General features: G+C 43.8%; 1 protein-coding gene across 1 annotated transcript in view; it reads right to left on the reverse strand.

Annotated features, from left to right (window-relative positions):
- LOC135906084 (sulfotransferase 1B1-like) overlaps positions 1-22,933 on the reverse strand; it is a 456,107-nt gene that overhangs the window by 370,711 nt on the left and 62,463 nt on the right. The gene's annotated exons all lie outside the window — the stretch shown is intronic.

A 22,933-nucleotide genomic window follows, 5' to 3' on the forward strand; every position in this document is an offset into this window, starting at 1 on the left:
GTACGCTTCTGACCCATCTGAAAGCTTGTCATACGAACAGGTTAATAAGTAAAGGGAACTGTGAAACTTCTCCCAAGAATTGAAAAAGAACGAACGCCCGAAGCCATAAAACTGTGCCCCGAAAATGGGATGTCGCTCACACTGCTAGAGGCCGCCATTGCATAATCACGACCATCACGCCTCTTCGGCTTTTGGCAGTGCATGCAGTATGTAATCATAATCATCATCGTCCCCCTATTATTATTATTATTATTATTATTGTTGTTGTTGTTATTATTATTATTTCATGACGACAAATAAAAACAACGCAAAGTAAAAGAGAATACGAAGGCATAGTGCAGTGTACACAAATTACAGTCTGTATATTCCAACAAACCAGTCGAGTTCTGTTGTTGAGAACAATTCTATGACAGCGTTGTGGGCCTTGTATCGAATTGCTCGAACGTTTAGAAATAAGAATTTGGTGAGGGAAGTTTGTGAAAGACCAAGCTGGTGGAAAAGAGTGCCCATATAGAAAGGAAAGTAGGGCGTTTTCCCAGGCGCAAAACTAAGACCTCACGAGAAACGCGGAGACGACAATAATATTAGAAAAAGTGATAGAAACAAGCACACAGCTAAGAAAGCTCAAAATGTTTTGGCAGGCGCTTGAAATTTTCAAAGCCGAAGCTGTGGTAGTGATAATTACCCTCAAAAACATGGGTGCAAGCTTTTCTCCAAAAAATGCATCGGTGGAAAATTTTGACATTTTCGGCTGAATTGGGCCGCTTCGCCAGCACGCGATACACCGCGGCGATCTGGAGCACCCACCCCTCCGAAGACTCGAAATTTCGAAAGTCACGAAACAGTGCCATGGCACGCATTGTTCCGCCACTTGACGGACTTAATGAGCGATGAAGCGGCGAAAAAATAACAAACCAGCGCGAAAACCTAAACGAGGAACTCACATTCGCATTATCGCAAGAGAATATCACTGGTAGCAGTCACCTGTTGGCCATCACTCGCGTGTCTCGCTCTAGCTGCGGAAGGGGTCATATCTCAATTGAAAATTGAAATTGAATGTAAACAGAGCCTCTTCCCCTAAAACATTTCATAGCGGCGTCGTGTTCGGAACTCAGCATACGCCATATGTTGCGACTCAGTACAGTGTGTTGTGCAATGTGTGTCGTTATGACAGCATTATTGTAAAATGTCTCTTAGAGACACGGTAATGTTTTCAAAAAAAAATATGAAAACATACGACACACGGGATATGAACACTTGTACAAAAATAAAAAAGTGATACAAACGTAGTAGGAACATCAAGATTATGTACGCAAGATGATTCACAAAAGCAAATCTCCTTGTGCACTTCCACAGAACATGCAGATATTTACCTTCAAAATTATTGAGCAGCAATGAGATGGAGTACATGGTTGACTGTGTAGAATAGTTATTGAGGATTGGGTGTATGCGAAGTATTCGTTGACACTGATGCTACAGATGATGAGACTCTCTTCAGTCATGCAATGTGTAAAAAATTAATTGAAAAGAAATGGGTTAAAAAGCTTGGTCGAGCGCTCTTTTAGAGGAATTGCTCACAACTTGAAAGTGAAAGGTGTATCTTCAGCCATATTGCAATTTCAGCGATTTTGGCACTAGAATTAACTACTTTATTGTCTGTTTAGCGACATCATACTCAATTTAGCGAACGGCGAAATTTTTTAGCGACGTGACAGAACAATCGGCTACAGTTTAGCGCCTTCGAAGTTAGGAAAGTTGCTTCGAAAATAGCCTTCTTGAAGGCATTTTATTATACAGTAATTACATCTGAGAGGCCGAAATTAGCTGATCGACGAGTTGTATTTGCGACCACGATGAAGCAATGATTGCCTTCACAAGATTCACACTGTGCTCACAAAATGCATTTTTTTTAATTCTTTATGAAACTGATTTGGATGGGTCTTCACGCTACGGATTGGGCCCTTTCACTTAATACGTTCGATTCGTGGACAATTACAAATTTTACTGCACTATTTAGAAGGCAGCAGGTGAATATTAAGACAGATGGATTGTAGAAAGGTGCGCAAAACAACGTCTTCTTGGGCAAGTTGATGCTTAAGCTTGCTGTACATTCTTTTTTTTTTTGGAGCGTGATTTAGAACGTGAGAAAAGAAAAGGGGAGACAGTGAAGGAAAAGGGAGGCAGCCTTCGCTCTTTCTCCTCTGTCCTTTTTCCACGTTCTAAATCACGCGCCAAAACAAAAATGTACAGCAAGCTTACTGCTTCCTTATCTGATGGATTTTGGACAAATAAGTTCTGCGAAGAGCCTTCAGGTAGACTAAGCGGCGGAAGCGTAGTACTTTACCTGTGTAGATATCACTTAATTATATGCGACCTTAATTAACATGTGACCTTCGTCTTCTTGCAAAATTTTGCTATCCTTTCAAGAGCGGCGAGAACTCGAAAATTTGCAAGGATGATGTCGACCAAGTGCTTCTGTTTCCTAGGAAAATCAGATAGCTTGTTTCCTTTTGAATCGAGTGGCATTTGAAATCTCACAATGTGAGGGTCAACACTGAATTTGAGCAGTCAGCATCCGTTGTTATGTAAGTATAACAGTAAAGTAAAAGCACACTACACACTGCTGGTAAATTCACTCATTATCCTCACTCACACTGACGCTAGCCAAACATGAGAGGCTTCAGTAAATAATTCAGGCCATGTTAGAGCCTATTATAATGTTCCAGAATGCCTACGCTAACTAAAATTTACTCGAAAGCTTTAGCGAGAGTTCTGAAGATTTTCAAGAAAATCTAGCGGTAATTTAACGTACTTTCATCTCATTTTAGCGACAAGCTTCGAAAATTTACGGCAACACTGATTCTATGAACCAGTGGCAGCTTCGTTGCTCATTCGCAAATAGAAATCTATAATGGTGCACAGCCTTTTATTAATTAGTGTCGCCCGAAGGGCAAATCAATGATAACGACAGGAAGCACGTGAGACCTGTCATGCTGCTGCGCCGTGTAAACAGCACCTCGGACACTGCTAGGCGTCACAGGTATAGCCGACGTGATGGTAAGTGCGTATGTGGCGAAACAGCGCCGTTAGAGCTATGGTGGTACCACATGCTCACGCCTATAGACATTTTCAAAGGTGAGAAGACCCGCAAACGGCGTGAGCCGCTACGGCGCCACCGAGCGGTGACGATTGCCGAAGCACCACACAATGTCGTCACCCGTGAACGTCTACTATATTTGAGAAGTTTGAGCGCAAGACACTTCGAAGAACTACCACCTATACTACGCTTTCATTTTTCCAAGCTACTTAACAAGCTGTATGCACGATTACTCAGTGGCAAAACAAACGATACCGAAATTTTCTGCTAGAAACAACTATATGACACCAATAGCATAATTATTTTCATGAAGCAAGAATTTCCTACCTTTCTATGACTATTTTATTAACCATAGGGTGAGATAAAACGGTAAAGTATCGCCATCTGGCGCATATGCATGATTATTGCCTGACGTACGTACATGTGGCAGATTTTCGACGGACCCCATCATAAAACACCTTCGTGTTAAAAAAATTTGGAGGACGCTTAAGCTTCGCCTTTAAGAGTGAAACGCGATAGCATTCAAAGATTCCTGACTGCTTCTCAGGCTTCCCGGCTACTGCAGCGTATGTAACCGTAACGTTTACCGGCAAACGCTGTCCACGAAGGCGGGCTTTCTGGTAGAAACGCGGCCTCTTGCGTGGGCTGCGATGTGGTGGAGGTGAGCGCCGTCTAGAGGTGTTGCAAGGAACTGGGCGCGCCGCTCCGTGGACTCCAAGATATTCGCGCGCAGGCGCGCGCAAATGGTGGACACCGTGGCCGGTCTGTGAATCGCAGAAACGCTGGAACAGGAGTTTGTTTGAGTTTTCGCGTAACAGAATTATGTTTTCTCGTATATTCAAATTACAATCAGACGCTACCATGTCTGTAGGTTGTATGTAAGTCGTACTTTACGATTTTTCTACGTATTTTAGCTTGAGAAATTGAATTAGTTCAAGAACTTCTTTGCGCAACATGCAGGGCCTCGGTATTGGTGGTTCGAAAATATTTTTGTTGAGACGACGTCCGACGCAGAGATTCCGGATGCGGAACGCCGGACGCCAACGCCGGATTTTCTGCGACACGGGGCTCTTAACGCTACCTCGTTAAAAACCAATTCCGGCGTCTTACGTGCCAAAACCGCGTATGATTGAGGCACGACGCCGCGAGGGGCTATGTAATAATTTGGACTATCTGGGGCTCCTAAAGGCGCATATAAATCTGAGTAGACAAAAGCGTTTTGCATTTGGTACCCATCGAAATGTGACCGCCGCGACAGCGATCGAGCCCGTGAGCTCAAGTTCAACAGCGCAACGCTGTAGACAGCGAGGTACTGCGGCAGGTGGTGTTGGCGGTGGTGGTGTATTAATTGTCGCTGTAGGCGGACTTAGTTTGGCGATCGAGTCCGGAAATTTCTCCGCCTGAGCGTCTGTTGCAGCGCAGTATCACTGAGGTAGTTACACACGTCCCGTGAATCAGTGCCTGGGTGCTCAATTCGCATGTGATGGTATCATTACTGACCGAAAGTAAGCGTGGATTTCCGATTTGATTACTTGATCTCTCCTCAGAAAGTAACAAATTCCTTAAAATAAAGATCAGAAAGTCCTATTCACCCTTTCTTAATTTCTTCTTGCTTCTGCCGCTTCACCATGTTCCTCCTTATTTTGGGAGGCATTCATTTTCGGCATCACTTTCGCATGTTCCTCTTTGCGATCAGAGCCACTTATTCTCAGCACGGAACAATATGCGGCCAGCACGAGTTGTTTAAGCGTGCGCTGTTAATTAATTGAATGCTGCATCTAAGATACGCACTCTATCTCCGAAGAAGCCTTGTACTGACACTTCGCAGTGAGAAGCCAGTGCCTTCAGTGGAATGCTGACTGGATTCCTTAGCGTTTCCATAACTTCTCTCTGTATGAATACTGAGACTCAAGCTGACCGGTGTGAAACTAGTAATAACCTGGGACGGATTTTTGAAAACTTTTCATTCCTATAGGAACAATTTTGCCGCTTCCAGTGGCTTTCACTGATTATATGGTCTCCCTCATGATTGGCCTTTTGTTTTTCTTGTAAAAACTCTAACGCATAAACTGTTCTGTGGATACGGGCCCTGTACGTTCAGCGAACCGCTGCTCACCGTATAGCCAGTATAGCTCGCTCTGCCTTCCACTCTGCGTTAAACGAAAAGCAGCAGAAAACACCACTTTCAGGCGCAAACTCCCAGAGTTCTACTAGGACACAAAAGTACCCAGGAAAGTGGATGGGGAAACAGCGCCGTGGTAGATCAATTGGTAGAGCATCGCACGCGAAATGCGAAGGTTGTGGGTTCGGTTCCCACCTGCGACAGGTTGTTTTTTCATCCACTTTAATTTCCATTAATTTATAGCTTTTTTGTTTCATATATTAAGCACAAGTAATTGCCTCTATGTTGTCCTTGGCGTCAGTGTTTGTTGGCTTCTCATGATATGACTAAATATATATATATATATATATATATATATATATATATATATTGCTTGCGCTTGAAGAACCTTCGTGTGACCTCGAAAAATTGAGCGCGGAAGTGATGGCGTTATGTGAGTATATACACGACCTCATAATAGGAGACAGTTCAATTTCACAGCCTTAGCCCTCTCGGTAGTGTAATCTTCCTTCGTGTAATTGTCGCATACTTGGATATCACTAATACTGCTGCGACTTTTCAGCGAAACTGCACCCTCTCTCTCTCTCTCTCTCTCTCTATATATATATATATATATATATATATATATATATTTCCTGTGAATCCGAGTGTATGCTGTTGATTCCGATTTCGAGTGAGTCTGGCTTGGCCTCATTTCTGTCACTAAGTGAATTATAGTGTTCCCCAACGATCATGCACCAAGACTTAAAAAACGAGCTTTGCGTTAGTTGAAGAAAATTCGTGCACCTTGTTTCCATTACTGTGGAGTATCCGCCAGTAATTTTTTGGTTAATGAGATTTAATTCGCTAATTGCAATGAATTTTGTTACTCGAGAAGTACTGTCCTAATATTCAAAGTGCCAATGAGGCATTTGTAGGCACCCCAAAATGACATCTAACTGCGGTGTTTTCAGCGACGTACTAATTGCGTACAATTTTTTTCCGACTAGCAATAAAGCCTCACGAACTATGAAAAATACCACCTGAGTGCGCTCCCACCCGCATCCATAAAGGAACATCCGCAAATAAGCTAATTGAAAGCAACTGTATTGCCTGTCGCAAACCTGAAGAGACAGCACATCACCTTGATTATGGAACAGCATATTTCGCGGCTTCGCAGCTATTCCTGCTTCTCATTTCTATGGCACACTTATTATCCATATCTCAAGGCTGACTGATCACACTGATAACAAAAGCTCCTTGATAACGCGGCGGAAACGCCGCTCTGGCCTCGCACCAAATGCGAAAAGCAATGTAATAGGCATAGAATGTTTCAAAATCCCGGCTTTGCTCGCACCGCATCGAAAGAGTGCGCGCGAAACTGTATTTCGTGCCAGAAACTTCCTTCGGACCAAAATGAAATTAAAGTCACCGTTTTATTTTTCACGAAAGTATATGTGCTGCAAATAGAGGTTTGTGTGAAAAAATAAAAACGAAATAAACAGACCGGGAAGCGACCAACCTATAGGGAAAAGGCAAAACCGATGCGTTCAAGAAAGTAAATATACCACTTCAACATGAGCCGAATTGGCAATCAGGATGTCTGCACCAAAAAAAGAAAGAAGGACATCAGATGTTAGTATGCCCTTATTAAATATGAATTCGTAAGCTCCGATGAACACCAGCCTAGAGGACGTGTTCGAATAGATCTCCTTTCGCAGCTACGCAATACTGTATCCGTTTTATCACATCTTCAGTGGCTTTATTGATGACCAATGCCGGAATTCTATGGCAGGTATCCGTTATCCTTGCCTTCAACTAATGTGACGTCCATCTGGATCATGTAAGTACGATGTTTCCTATAACCCCAAATAAAGAAATCAAGTGTAGAAAGGTCAGGTGACCTAGCCGTCCAATATACAGGCCCGTGCCTTCCAATCTATTGCGTATGAAAAGTCGCATCCAGCCAGTTTCGTGCTCGGCTGCTGCTGTGTGCGGGTGCCCCATCTGGCGTACACCACAGAAGTGGAAGACGTTACAGCGGCAGTTTGTTGAAAAACTCATTTACCACTCCTTGAAAGATTTTGTTCACGTAACACTGTCCAGTCAGTCATGGAAGAAGATGGGACCGATTATAGCACAAAGGTAAATTCCGAACCACACATTCAGCGACCACTGGTACTGATAATAATAATAATAATAATAATATTTGGGGTTTTACGTGCCAAAACCACTTTCTGATTATGAGGCACGCCGTAGTGGAGGACTCCGGAAATTTTGACCACCTGGGGTTCTTTAACGTGCACCTAAATCTAAGCACACGGGTGTTTTCGCATTTCGCCCCCATCGAAATGCGGCCGCCGTGGCCGGGATTCGATCCCGCGACCTCGTGCTCAGCAGCCCAACACCATAGCCACTGAGCAACCACGGCGGGTACTGGTACTGATGCCGATTGCGCTTTACCCAGTGTAGATTTGGGGTTCCCCCAATAATATGTATTCATTCATTCATTCATTTATTCATTCATTCATTCACAAAACTTTATTACAGTCCTGAGGCCCGGTCTCTTCAGACCGAGGCAGGCCGCGCCCACATCGGCACCGTCAGGCCGAGCCTTATATCGCCATCGTGGATATTCTGGGCAGCCTGTAGTTGATCTTGATATGAAGAGCTTGGTATCAACTTGTGCCAGTAAATTCGTTTTTCTTCGGGGTCGGCAAGAGTCGTGGGACAGCCCGCCAGCATGTGTCTGATGTCAATGATGCCATCGCACACGTTACATTTTTCCTGGTTTCTCTTTCTGAGAGGATTTTTACCACTCCGTATTTCGTAAATAGTGTGCATTATGCTAATTTACCTAAGCGTTTCTTAGAAAATTGGCTTCATCTATGCGCATGATATTGCTCAAAAAATCCGGTGACTCATCGGCTTTCGTGAGCACCAAATTCGATAAATCTAGACGATTATACAGGTCCCTATATTCTAAGCATTGGTGCTGTTTAAGGTGATAGGGGTGAAATGTCGTCATTTAGAATCGTTCATACTGGTGACTTGGAAATTGGTACCTGGGTGGCCACATCCCGCACGCTAGCATGAAGGTTTGAGGACATAAATGCTAGAGCATCCGTGCGTATAAGCTAGGACTCAAAGATGGAGTCCTCCCCCGCTGTTTCTTGAAGCTGCCGTTTTGTCTCGGGGTTTCGTAATTTCTGATGATAGTCGATGCGTTTGGTTTACTGCCACACCTCCATGACTGATACATATATTTGCGGCCTTGCTCTTGTTGCCATTTGTAGATCGCAAGGCAAGGATCATGTTTACCTTCTGATCATTAGAGAAACAGATGGCGAATGAGGTGAAATAAAACGCACCTTTAAACCTCTGCACAGAAGTTATCAATTCGTTTTTGTGGGGATAGTTTTTGCAGAAAAAAAAATTCGTGCACTTTATCTCCGCTAAGACAACAGCTATCACAGATTGTTTCAATCTAACACTAAACTCGACGTGTACTTCAGCCGGGGCGCGGCAGATATAAGGCATTAGCTCGTTCATGATGTTTTCATTTATTTCCTTGATTTCGCTCTGGATAACCCGGCGGGCGCCTGTTCGAGGGCACTGCTTTATAATCCGGGTAAGAGCGCAGTCACGTGATATTCTCCATATTTCGCGGTGTTTATAATCAGTCGGGAAAAAATTAGTACGCAATTAATACGTCCCTGAAAATACCGCAGTTAAATGTCCCTTGGCTTCACCTTCAAATGCCTCATTGACACTTTGATAATTAGGATAGTACGTCTCGAGTTAGATAATTAATTACAATTACCTAACTAAATCTCAGTAATGCAAAATATTCTGTCACCTGCTCCACTGTACTATAAACAATATGCACTAGGTTTTTCTTCGAGTAATGCGCTGCTATTTTTTTAGATCTTGGCGCATGACAGTTAATTGGGACACCCTGTATATATTTATGAACTTTGCTAGCTACTGCCCGATGTTTCCATCCCTAATAAATGTTGTAAATCAATAGAAATTTTTTTTCATGAGTTGTTAGCATTGCTTACTAGAAAGAGAAGCAATACTGAGACATACAGTATTCACGCGCATTTCACACACCATTCATAAAAGACTGCTGAAGGGGTCACTGAAGTCTGTAGGTTTCTTACATGGTCAAAAAAGCACGCGAAGTAATTTGAAGTATGGTGACCATACAGCAACATATTCATTCTCTAGGCATAGGCTATTCATACCTTTAGAAATAATTTTGACTTGGCGACCTCCACGTCTTTCAAACATATAATAAATTTTGTCCTGCGTGTATATTTAAATATATTGTGTGTGTGCATGATGTTTACAGTGGAAATTTAAAACAATGTTGACGTGAGAAAATACGGATGAGGCAGCCACCACTGAATCTTCTAATGCGCGTGTCCTCCTTTTGTGGGGATTTGCAGAAATAAAGCGAAAGTATGAATTAAAAGCCGTTCACGCCCCCCCCCCCCCCAACAATGATGCAGTAAGCTATTAGCCCCAGTAAAATTTCAAGTGAAAAGGTCGAGGAACGTTAAAAGAAACCTCAAATGTTGCGGGTCACAAAGCTCTGATAATGGCATTTTAGGTGTGTGGTTTTAGGTTTTAGGTGTCGTTCGGGGAGGGGGATGCCCCCCCCCCCCCGTAGTCGGTGCCTATGAATCGGTGTGGTGGTCCCATAGCATCTGTTTATGAAAGATAACACCGAAAGTTTTGGCTGTAGCGGAAAGTTCTATTCTCGTGTAATTGTGAGGCACTGAGTGAGATCACAAGGCGTGGACTTCGCTCTAAAGAGGACCGCTCTTGTTTTGGAGCAATTTAACTGGAGAGAGCTTTTTACCAACGAGTTATATATTTTGCCAAGTATTTCATTTGCCAAAGTAATGAGTTCATTCTCCTTAGTTCCCGAGAAGAATAAACTAGTGTCATCTGCGTAAATAATATAGTTAGTGGAATCACCAATATTTGCAATGTCATTTATATAAATGATAAATAGAAGTAATCCGAATGAGCTACATAGAGACACACCCTGCTTAATACGTTTAAACGAACATAATTTTCTATTTACTGATACGGCATTGCTTTCTGTTGGTTATGTAACTTTTTATTAAACCTAAAACTACTCCCCGTGTAGCATAACAATTAAATTTTTCTAATAGTGTTCTATGGTTAATTCTTTCGAAAGCTTTTGAGAAATCAAGGAATACTCCCAATGTTAATTTCCTTGTCTCCATGTTTTTTCAAAATTTGTTCTTTTTGTTGAAGAAGAGAAATTTCAGTGGAGCAGCCTGACCTGAAATCATACTGACATGGTGTTAAAACATAATATTTATCAAAGAAAGCAGTCATCCTAAGGAAAATAATTTTTGTGAACCTTTTGAAAACAATGGAGGAATTGAGATTGGACCATAGTTACTTAAATTATCTATTTCTCCACATTTGTGCATCACAGTTATCCTTGCAATTTTAGTCTCTTGAGGAAAGGTGCCAGAGGTTAAAGAGATGTTGTAAATGTTGTAAAAAGCGCCGTTAGAACCATATTCCATCAAGCCAGCGACTAACTTGCCCAAGTGTGCGTGTGCGTGTGCGTGTGGGTGTGTGTGTGTGTGTGTGTGTGTGTGTGTGTGTGTGTGTGCGTGCGTGTGTGTGTGCGTGTGTGTGCGTGTGCGTGTGTGTGCGTGTGTGTGCGTGCGTGCGTGCGTGTGCGTGTGTGCGTGCGTGCGTGTGTGCGTGTGTATGTGTGCGTGTGTGTGTGTGTGTGTGTGCATGTGCGTGTGTGTGTGCATGTGTGTGTGTGTGTGTGTGTGTGTGTGTGTGTGTGTGTGTGTGTGTGTGTGTGTGTGTGTGTGTGTGTGTGTGTGTGTGTGTGTGTTGCATATAGTTGGTTCTGTTCGATGAAATATAACAAGGATTTATGGTGCGGACCATAGATCCACAAATGGTAGTCGGATGGGCGGCTTCGGTGTAGCCCCTTCTACGAAGCCTTACAACACTGTTACTTTGTGGAAGGCGTTTACCCAGATCGTTGGGTCCACCATCAATATCCTCCCGAAACCTCACCATCGGCGAAACCACTGTCCAGCTACAGCTGTTTTCCTTGTCACGCGGTGTGACGAGGGTAACTACTCGTACTCAAACAAGCTAGTCATGCTGAACACACTGTCCGCTTCTGTTTACAAGTGATCAAAAAGACGAAAACGTGCACTGTGGGGTATAGGCGTACAATCAGGCTGTGGGAAAGGGCGCTTCCCCAAGATAAACGTATCCGCTTAGCTTACAGACAAAAAGGATCAACTGTGGAGAAGAAAGAAAAAGCAAAACGCCCAGAGATTAACAGATGGGACTAGACGAACCAGACCAGAGGCTTCCCATCCACTGCGTGCCTCACCATACTCTCTAGAAGGTTATGCATTCCAGAACATGGTGGCGGTCTGCACTTTCACACGATAGCGTCACAGATCACGATGTTAGTGTTTCCCGGTTTCTCTGGTTCCACTGACTTTTACATATTGTTTTGTCATTATCGGAAATATGGGCAGGAGATGCCATGCATGCGACATTAATACCAAAGAATGTCTTACGCGCTAAACTCAATATGTAGCACGATACTTGTTTATAAAACGCTAACGGGTTGCGTTTCTGAACAACGGAAGCTTGCAAGGGTAATTGTAATTACCAAGTTGAGCAACTCTCTTCAGGTGTTTAACTTTCACCCATCATTACTAATAAGCACTGTAGGAAAATAACTCGAAGACGTTACGCTTCCTTCGGGAGGAATGCATCCTGCAACTATTTCAACACGGTTTTAGTGACGACCTCTAGAAAATTACGAAACTTAGTCTTTGTCTTTTTTTTTGTGCAGCTTGCGCTGCGGCCCATAGTTGCGTATTTCATTGAAATACATACTATATCATTGGCAGTCGACCATCAGTCTCGGAGGGATGTCTTATTTTACTTGACTTTTCGAAAGTGAGTGATCTGCTGTCATATAAAAAAGTTCATAAGAAAGCTCTATGTAAAACTACGCAAAGACTAATTACCGCCGTGATAAGCGCTTACCTCAGCAACCGGACGCCAAGAAGTGCCAAAATTTAGAAACAAGTGGCACAGGACGGCCTCTCACCCCAACCAAATTCATTGTGTATTTTAAGGAGGAGGAGAAATAGACAGAGAGAAAGGGAGGTTATCCAGTTCTCACACCGGATGGCTACCCTGTACCCATGATTTATTTATAGGCACCAGTACGAATGATACAGCTTCGGTTCTTTAAATTTGTATCAACGAAGAGAAAAAAAATCGTATATCGTGACATTTTGCGGAGCATCGGGCGCTTTGCGTGCTGCTGGCTTTGGAGTAGTTTTAATTATATGCCTGTCTAGCCGAAGTTGAGCGCACCAAGCTGCCTGTGAATGCGGCCGGTGTCACCGAGCACTGAAACTCGTGGCCTCGTGCTCAGCAGCTGAATGCCGTGGCATAAATTTTGGTGGCTTCCCACGTGGGAGCGGCCCGCTTCGTGAAGGCTCACGATCTGCAGGACTTTAATTATTAAAGTTTTACCATACCATACCATCTGCTGGGTTCTTGTAAATTGTTTATCGGTAAAAGAAAAATAGGCTGCACCATGTGCTACAGAAGCCAAAGATTGAATATGGCAAGCTTCGGGAACTTTTGCCGAGCAGATGCGGACCAAATAAAAAAATATAGTTTTGAGATATGCGACATCACAATGGCGCACCAGCGCCAAGGTTTCGGCGCAAAACAATTTAAAAAATGAATCTCTGACTTTCATTTTCTCTTGTAATAATCAACCTATTATCGCAATACTCTCAAAAATAGAGCCTTGAAATAATATTTTATCGGTTTAAACTGACTTAGCGTTTATCTTTAATGTCCCTTTAAGCATCGATCAGGCAATGTAATGGAGGTGTTGACTGATTCTGACCATTCGGGGTTACTTGACACGTACCCGATGCACGGCAAACGAGCGTTCGTGCATTCCGCGCCGTAGGAATGCGACTTACGGGGCAGAAAATGTCGCTCGCGCCCTGGTCGCTTAGCATCAGAACGCCACAGACAGGCACTGAGCCGCGGTGACGGGTTCTTTACGAAGCAACCATTTCTCAACGGAGTTTCAACACGAAAGTCGAAGGCGGGCACCTGTAGGCTATTAATGAGTTCTTGTCTTGCTTTAGCGCCACTCAGTTCGAGTATGAAGGAAAAGGGCGGGTTACAGGATGAGCACTGTCCTTTTCCTTCATACTAGAACTGAGTTGCGCTAAAGCAAGACAAGAATATAATGCGCCGACTCGCCCATTGAGCGATACTATCAATGAGAGCTGAATGTGTCTAAAGAGTAAAGTCGGCTAAGAAAAGAAAGCGGGTGTGATGGCAACGTTCTAAGCGAAGTGCCCCTATTAGCCCCGAGAACGAGCACCGGCGGCGCTGCGAGCGCCGCTCGCGTGACGTCAGGGCACGGACTCGCGCCTGTCGTCTGCTACAGTTCGGGCGTTGTCCGGGCGCTTTCTGCGGTGTTTTCGTTTGTTCGCCCTCGTTCTCTCTGCTTGTATACTTATGGTGGTCGTCTCAAATATATTTTTACGACGTCTTCCTTTGCGAACATTTATTCAAAGAGCTAATTTCTCAGACAACAATGCAGCTCTCGAAGGCAACAACGCTACAGTGCCAGCCGAAGCGACGCAGACCAGCCCATTGCGGGTTTTTCATGCGCGGATAGACAATCGCAAAAGCATAGCCTATAGGAATCCAGTTATGATACCATACCTGCCGCGGTGCAACAAGTATGTCACAAAGCTGGCTATATATGACTTCTACAGCAGTTACGTTGATTTTGTTCCGCTAAAATAGGTTTGCTCACGACGGGTAGCTCATGGTATAATATCGAATTTTTGCATTTCCTCACAGAACCGCTCGGCAGTAGCACGGGGACTTAACTAATACTGGAGCTTAGATTCTACACGCCTCACTTGCTTCTTTAACTGCTTGTCAACATTAGGCGGTTCTTCACGTGTTTATTTTTTTTAAGCGGCGGAAATTTGAAGTAAAGTTAATGAAGGCTTACAGCTATTTACAGAGTACAAATAGGAATGTACCAATATATATTTCCTTTTCCGTGCTACACGTTCAACTCACCTCTTTAGGGCGCGTTTGTTAATGATTAATAATGTAAGTTAAGTTCCTCTTTTTTTGTCTATATTACCAAGTGTATATCATTTATTTATTTCAATGCCGCAGTGTGTTTTGCATTGTTATTGTGGAAATATTTCACTGTTCTTTCATATATTGTATAACTGCAATGTTTTATGGCCACTATATAAATGTAATTTATATGGCGCTTGATGTGTTACCCCGTGCAGCCATATTGTACCTAAGGGGGTGAGGTTACCTCAAGCCGCGTCTGTGCGACTTTTTTCCCTCATCCACCTCCACTTACCACTCCTCTGTACATGTGTGTGTGTAAATGGAAATTAATAAATCAAATCAAACTCACTTGAGAAATTTACTGGTGCTTGCAGCTTGAGGAATATACATGACGAATCTGTTTGGCGAACTGACGCAGGCTGCTCGGCCCAATTTTTTTAGTGAAGTATGCCTGCTGGACCGCATAGCTGCAGCCAGAAAGAAGTCGAAGCGTCAATGATTAGTAGTATGGGACATTGAAGATATCGAAATTCCCCCGGTGGAGCCTCAGAAATCAAGTGAAAGTATATGCAAGGCTTGTGGTGCTTTCTTTATGAATGTTTGCGATTGGATTGGAGCAAACTTAATTTGCCTGCAAGGTTCTCTTTTATGTACCGACGAAGCGAATAGTTATCCGTTTGTATAATTGAATAACGCTGGATCGAGACATGGTGAGACAGAAGGTGCTTGAATTTTCCTTTTGTATACAGGAAATCTAAGCTGCGGTGTAGTAGCTCGAGAATACTTTAGCCATTCCAGTTGGCGCTGTAAAAAAAATGCTTTATGGTTTTAATTCGAAGTTGTAGTGAACTGATGGGTTTTGCGAACATAGCGTGCCTCGCCATACGGACAGTCGATTGCTACCGTTACGTGATCGGGGGTTTGCCATATTGTCGATAAATGCTACTGAGGGCCACTATGAAACATTTCATCACTTTCAATTGAGTGGCTCTCGATCTTAACAACAAAACTTTTCTCTCAGGTGATTGCTACTATGGTGTTTGTGAATCAACTATGTAAATACTCTACATGACGCGCCGTCGTGTTAGCAGCCATTAGCAATTCGTTTTTTGGAGGCCTGTTTCGGAGGGGGATGAAAGTAGCAGCAAACTTTTTCATAAGAAATGCGCGCCTAACTATTTTTTTTACGCATTAATGAATGGCCATATTTGAATAGAACAACACACCAGAGTAATAGGAATCATGATGAGAGCTTCGCTGGGCAGTGCCTTTCTAAAATCAGATAACATGTTGACGCCAATTACCAAATTTTCTTCCACGTAAAATGCAATGCCTCTCATAGCTAAATACTAAAGGAATGTTAAGTGTTTAGCGAAGCATCATACACAACTTCGCGCGTTGAATTTGCAGATTTTCTTTTTTTAGTCAAAATTTACCGATAGACACGGCGCATATATGCATTGCAAAACCTAGTAGACCCCTTTAACGCTACTTAGCTTGCGATATCCAAGCCACAAAGTTTCTCGACTCACACGCTTTTGAAGAAGAAACTGTGGTTAAGGTATGGCAGCTGAAAGAAGCCGACGTATTCTTCAATACGTACGGCTCGAGCCACCCATCCCCCAAGCATACACGAAGGGAACGAGCGCGCGCGGCAGCCGAGCGAGCCGGAGCGAGCGGCGTCCTGGCCGTGACGTCACTCGCGAGAGGGCGCCACTCCTAATTCTCGGGGCTAATAGACTGAGACAAGACACACGTTTAGCTGGGCTCATTTCCACTGCGTCACTGGCAGTCTTATCTCGATATACGAGACACTCACGAGAGGGCTACGTGCTCGACTGTCCTATATACCTGGTGCAATCACTCCCCTTCTCAAGTAACGACCTCGAGAGAGGCCTTCGCCTGCAGTCCCACGTGTGCTGGACACGCCGCAAATATGCGCACTTTTAACGCTTGCGCTGGCTGCTGACGCTGCGACTGTTAGGATCGCTTACATACTTTTCTTTTTCGCAAGTCTCTTTTTTCTGATAGACTGTGTCCTTTGGCTAAAGCTGTACTTTCTTCCAGTGATTCCCGGAATCGGATGGTTGCGTGAATCAACCAGCCGAAGGCCAGTCGCGGTGACCTCCAGGCTGTGGCTTCTCCGGTTACTCGCGACGGTGTCCGCTGCGACGCACGAGGGCTGTGCGTGCGTCGCAGAGGTTGCGTTGTTGCAATCCATGTGGGGGCTTTCTCCGCAACCTTAGACTATCACGCGCACAAGTAGGGCAGCCTCTGGAGCACAGACATATCTGTCACTTTCCCCGTTCTTCGCCGAGATCGCAGCAATATTGAAACAACGAAGGTAGCGATGATCCATGAATACTTTGTTTAGCGCAAAACAACAGACACAAGAAAGATGACCCCCCCCCCCCCCAGGACAAAGCACTATACTCTCAACTGACATCATTTTATTGCATCACTCCTTTATAGACAGCTGAAACTAGAGGAACATGCGCAGTGAGCACCATCCTTCGATCGCAGCGATCACGTTCGCAGGGCGACGCCGCTACGGGCTGCCGACAGACTTTACCGGGTGTAATCAGAGGTGTGGTTTGTATAACCAGATTTTTAATAAAATACTCATAGCAACAGCAACAGTATATCTCGAATATTTAGCGCGTGACTGAGCGACTACTGGTACATATGGACAGCGAGCAGTAACTCATAATGTTGAACATAACAAGACAGAGGTCCTAGTAAAGGTAGAAGTTTGAAGTCATCAGCAGTGTTGGTACAAGGGACGTCTGAAAACGCTGGCTCCAGCCTGAGACATCTTCCATTCGAACCGCCGTGAATCAGATTGGTGCATGCTTCTTTGTTGCCTTATAGAAATTACATTGAACTCGGCAAGTTTTGTTTTCTCTCTTTACCAAAATTACATTTGTGGTTTAGATTTTGCAATACGGTTTGAATTGTTCCGAATAACGTTCGGCCTTCTATTTTGGTCAACGCGAGCGTGAAAAATCATCATCATCATCAGCAACAGCAGTAGCAGCAGCCGATTTTATGTCCACTGCTAGGACGAAAGCCTCTCCCTGCGATCTCCAATTAGCCCTGTCCTGCGCCAACCGATTCCAACCAGCGCCCGTGAATTTCCTCATTTCATCGCTCCACCTAGTATTCTGCCATCCTTCACTGCGTTTCCCTTCTCTTGGTATCCATTCTGTAACCGTAATGGTCCAATGGTTGTCTAACCTGCGCATTACATGACCTGCCCAGCTCCATCTTTCTCTCTTAATGTCAATAAGAATATCGGCTATACCCGTTTGCTCTCCGATCCAAACCGCTCTCCTCCTGTATCTTAACGCTATACCTAGCAATCTTTATTCCATCGCTCTTTGCGCGGTCCTTAACTTGTTCTCAAGCTTCTTTGACAGTCTCCAAATCTGTGCCCCATATGTAAGCACCGGTAAAATGCACTGATTGTGCACCTTCCTTTTCAATGATAATTGCAAGCTTCCAGTCAGGAGCTGACAATGTCTGCCGTATGCGATCCAACCCATTTTTATTCGTCGATGAATTTCCTTTTCATGATCAGTGTTTCCTGTGATTTATTGACCTAGGTAAACGTACTTCTTCACCGACTCTAGACGCTGACTGGCGATCCTGAATTCTTGTTCGCTTGCCCGGCTGTTCGTCATTATCTTTGTCTTCTGCATTTTAATCTTCAACCCCACTCTTACGCTCTCTCTGTTAAGGTTCTCTATCGTTTGTTGCAACTCGCCTGCAGTGTTGCTGAATCGAGCAATGTCATCGGCAAACCGAAGGTTGCTGAGGTATTCGCCGTCGATCCTTACTCCTAAACATTCCCAGTTTAATAGCTTGATTACTTCCAAGCAGGCAGTGAATAGCATTAGAGAGATTGTGGCTCCTTGTCTGACCCCTTTGTTTATAGGGATCTTCCTACTTTTCTTGTGTGGAATTAAGGTAGCTGTGGAATCTCTGTATATGTATTTCCAAGGTATTTATGTAAGCGGTCTGTACTCCTTCATTACGTAATGTCTCTATGACTGTTGGTATCTCTACTGAATCAAATGCCTTTACGTAATCTATGAAAGCTATATAGCGAGGTTTATTGTACTCTGCGAATCTCTCGATCAGCTGATTAATGGCATGGATGTGATCCATTGTAGACTATCCCTTCCTGAAGCCAGCCAGTTCCCTTGGTTGACTAAAATCCAGATGCCCTTATTCTATTCGAGATTATTTTGGTGAATCTTTTACATAATACTGGGAGTAAGCTATAATGGGCCTATAGTTTTTCAGTTCTTTAAGGTCTCCCTTTTTGTGAATCAGTATAATGTTTGCATTCTTCCAGTTTTCTTGGAATCTTGCAGTTGATAGGCACTTCGTATAGAGAGCTGCTAATTTTCCAAGCATCATGTCTCCTCCATCTTTGATTAAATCGACTGGTATGGCATCGTCTCCTGCCGATTTTCCCTGTTTCATGTCTTTGAAGGCCCTTCTGACTTCATCGCTAGTTATTGAAGGTGTCTGTGCAGCCTGTTCATTACTGCTTTCAATGGAGATATCGTGGCTCCTCTGGGTATACTGTACAGGTCAGTATAGAATTCTTCCGCTGCTTTTACTATACTTTCGAGATTTCTGAAAATATTACCCTGCTTACCTATCAGTACATACATATTGGTTTTTCCTAGTTTGCCAAGTTTCCTTCTCCCTGATTTCAGGCTGCATCCATTTTTTAATGCTTCTTCAGTCTTTCTCACATTATAGTTTCGAATATGACTTATTTTCGCCGTGTTGATCAGTTTTGACAGTTTCACATATCTTATCTTATCTTCTCAGTTGGACACTTTCATTTTTTGTCGTTTCTTTATTAGGTCCTTTGTTACTTGGGAGAGCTTGCCTACTGGTTGCCTTGGTGCCTTGCCTCCCACTTCCGTTGTTGCCTCTGAAACCAGACTAGTTACGGTTTCATTCATCCTGCACTATGCTGGTACCGGCAGAAAGTATGAAATCAATTTCATTTCTTGTTTCACCATTAGGGCTTTTCCAGATCCACTTTGAGTTGCTACGTTTCCTGAAAAAGGTATTCATTATTCGACGCGTATTTCTTTCTGCGAATTCTGTCAACATGGCTCCTCTAGCATTCCTAGAATCGACGCCGTAGTTGACAATTGCTTGTTCCCCAGCCTTTGTTTTTCCCACTTTTGCATTGAAGTCGCCCATTACTATAGTATACTGAGTTTGCACTTTTCTCATCGCTAATTCAACATTTCATAAAACTGATCTATTTCATCATCATTGTAACTGGATGTTGGAGCGTAGTCTTGAACTATCTTTAATCTATACCTCTTATTAGGTTCGATTACGACTACTGCTAACCTCTCATTAATGTTGCAGAATTAGTCGATGTTGCCCGCTGTGTTCTTATGGATTAGGAATCCCCTATACACCTCTATAGCAGAAGATATGGCGGTTAGTCAGCACTGTATAAACCTCACCGGTTCTTCTAAACTCACTAAGGCCAATGATATACAAACAATGCCTGATAGTTCCTTAAAAAGTCCTGCTAAGCTAGCCTGACTCGACAGAGTTCGGATGTTAAAGGTTTACAAGGTCAGTTTCCATTGGCGGCCTGTCCGGACCCAGAGATTCTTAGCCCCCCTGCTGCGTTACAGGTCTGACCGCCGCCTTGGTCAGGTGCTCCGCAGCTGCTGGGGAATGAGGGTCATGGTTTAGTTGTTGGAGTCATTTGTGAGGGGGTGGCCGTACACTGCACCAGGGAAGCCAATTCCTGTTCTGATGAGGGAGTGTCCTTGTTGAAGCTTAGTGGGCCTTCATAATTTGCTTGTATCTGGATCAGTATAGCCCCACTCGCTCTCGGCATCTTTTGCCGGTGTCAGGCGTCACTCCAAGCCTGCAGATATAGTGTACTGGAGGAGGTGAAATTCACGCTCACTGCCGTCAGATTTTAAAAAAAAAAAGAGAGAGAAAAAAAAGAAATAAAAAAGAGAATTCGAACTTCTGACTAAGGAAACCGAGCATTCGTCATAGCTCAGTCAGATAATCCCGTAGGTAGCGAGGCTATCTTCTCGTCGACAAGTACAAACCAGAGGGCCCTAAAAACTTATTTTATTCGTGCGCCGTAGACGTTCTTTGCTAATGGCGATGGGTAACTCGATATAGAACGATTTTTAAACGGTCCTGGCCTCGTAATTCGTAGTGTGAAATAGTGCGTTCACTGAAATAGCTATGTTCCAATTCGGCACATGGCGAGTAGTCAGCATCGAAGGAATCACTGCTTGACTCAATCACAGTAGAGCAACCAGCACGCAGGCTCACAGCGCAATCACAGCGTAGGAACATAGCTGAGTGTTTCTCTAGAAAGACAGCTCGTGGCCGTAAAATCACCACAGTTGTGCTGGGCACCGAACGTGCCCAGCACTGACTTTTCGATGGCGTGGCCCGGCAGATGAAGGCGAAGAAGGAACCGGCCATGGGCACCCCCTTGTCCCACAGCCGCTGTTCCTCGTGAACCGCGACCCCGATCAAGTGCAGCGCCTTCTCTAGTTGCGTCTCCGAGGACGCACCCGTGCTGGGGCTGGTCGACCGCTCCAGCACCAGGTCCAGAACCCTGAGCATGACGTCGTGACGTCATGCGTGAAAATGGTGCGTTCAAAATCAAGAAAATACAATATGCGCCGTTAAGACAGCATGGGAACCTTCATCATTGACCAGGCTGGCTGCAGCCACGCGTCGGTGAACATCGTGAAATATGTGGCACTCGATTAACCATTCTTTCAGCTAAAATATTCATATTTATTTATATAGGGCTTGCGTTTGCGGAATTGGAGCTGAAAGGTACTGGAATAACGTCTACTCCGTTTGAATCCAGTGACTGCAGGCGACCACTTTCCAGGTGATGACTTCCAAAATCTTCAACAAGGTGTTACGCGTAATTGTTTGCCGCAGTTGATGGGTTGGTTTGTCGGGTTTAACGTCAGAAGGCAACATGCGGGCTACGAGAGATGCTGCAGTGGAAGGGCGGAGGCTACCGTTTAATTTTTACTACGTACCTGGGAATCGTTAACGTGCACCAAGCGCACGGTACACAAGCGTTCAGTCTGTTGCCAAAGAAATATGGCTTCGTGGCCGGGATTTAGACCCCCGCGACCTTGTACTCATTAGCACACTACCGTTGCCACTGAGCTCCTATGGCGGATAGTCCCTCAGTGTGTAAGGAAGCCCCCTCTTGAAAACGTACCGAAAATGCCACCGCTTTTTACCATAATACAATAAACTAAAATATCGAAAGCACTGCTAACCTCCCACTACCCATTAAGTGTTCATACCTTGAGCATTGATAGGCTTCATTTCCATAATCACATGTTTTCTGGCGTAAATAATGTTACCTTATTATAAAAATACCAAATTTAATTTATAAAAATGTTCATCAGTGATTATGGCACAGTTTGCCATGCTCACGGACAAGAAAACTGCGTCCTCAAAAGTTTTCTACCTTGTGTAATACATACAAGAGTAAAGATAAAAACCACTCACGGCAACTCTGAGTCAAGTACTGAACCAAGCGACTCTTTTTTTGAGGTCACACCTGAAGCACTTAAATGATCCCTTGAACAAACGTACTGCATTGTTTCTTTCAAGCTCTACTTAACGTTTTTCCTGAAACACCCTCTAAATGTTATCGGTGAACAGATTTGGATTTGTCGATGTAATTCAGACTTTGTTGAAAAATGCGCATGTGTCGAAGTGTCGGAAGCATGGAAGGTGTTTTGTTGGTGTAGAAGTAAATTCATACTGAAAAGATTTTGCGCCAAAAAACACAACACACACGAGAAAGACGACACCACCACTTGTGTGTGTTGTGTTTCTTGGCGCAAAATCTTTTCAGTATGCAAGATCACCAACTAGCCCAGCAGTTAACTCTTCAGAAGTAAATTCATTCAAAAGTTTTCAAGAGCGAGTGTGCATGCTAGAAATAAAGAAATTAAACCTGGAATGATAACAAAGCGGCGCGTCTGTTGGAAAACGAGTGGATGAGTTAAACAAGATCAATTCAGAAGTGTCACCCCTACCCCCACAAAAAAAAAAAACACAGAGAGAGAAACAAAGGAGCTACAACTTTAAATTTTCATTGCGCTGAACAGCACCTTTTGGATGTACATATATTCAAGGATATTGTAAATGGTTTCATTTTCTTAATGTATGCATAGTCCGTATTGCGGGTGGGGCATGAGTAACGTAAATTAATCCTGTATGAAGTGGCAGTCGTACGGTACTGAAAGTACGTACGTACGGTATTGTAGGTACTGTAAAAGGTATTAGTACGTACGGTATTGTAGGTACTGTAGAAGGTATTAGTGTATTTCATGGTGCAATGTGGGTTGTACTCAATTATGGGAAATTTAGGCTGCATTATAAGGAACAAGAGCCTTTGACATGGTTGTCTTTTAGCTCATGCGACTTCTTCTGTGATTTAGGAAACACTAACGAGCGTCTAACTTAGTATTATGAGAAGG

This window comes from Dermacentor albipictus, chromosome 1 (assembly GCF_038994185.2).
Source record: "Dermacentor albipictus isolate Rhodes 1998 colony chromosome 1, USDA_Dalb.pri_finalv2, whole genome shotgun sequence".
NCBI classification, from domain to species: Eukaryota; Metazoa; Arthropoda; class Arachnida; order Ixodida; family Ixodidae; genus Dermacentor; species Dermacentor albipictus.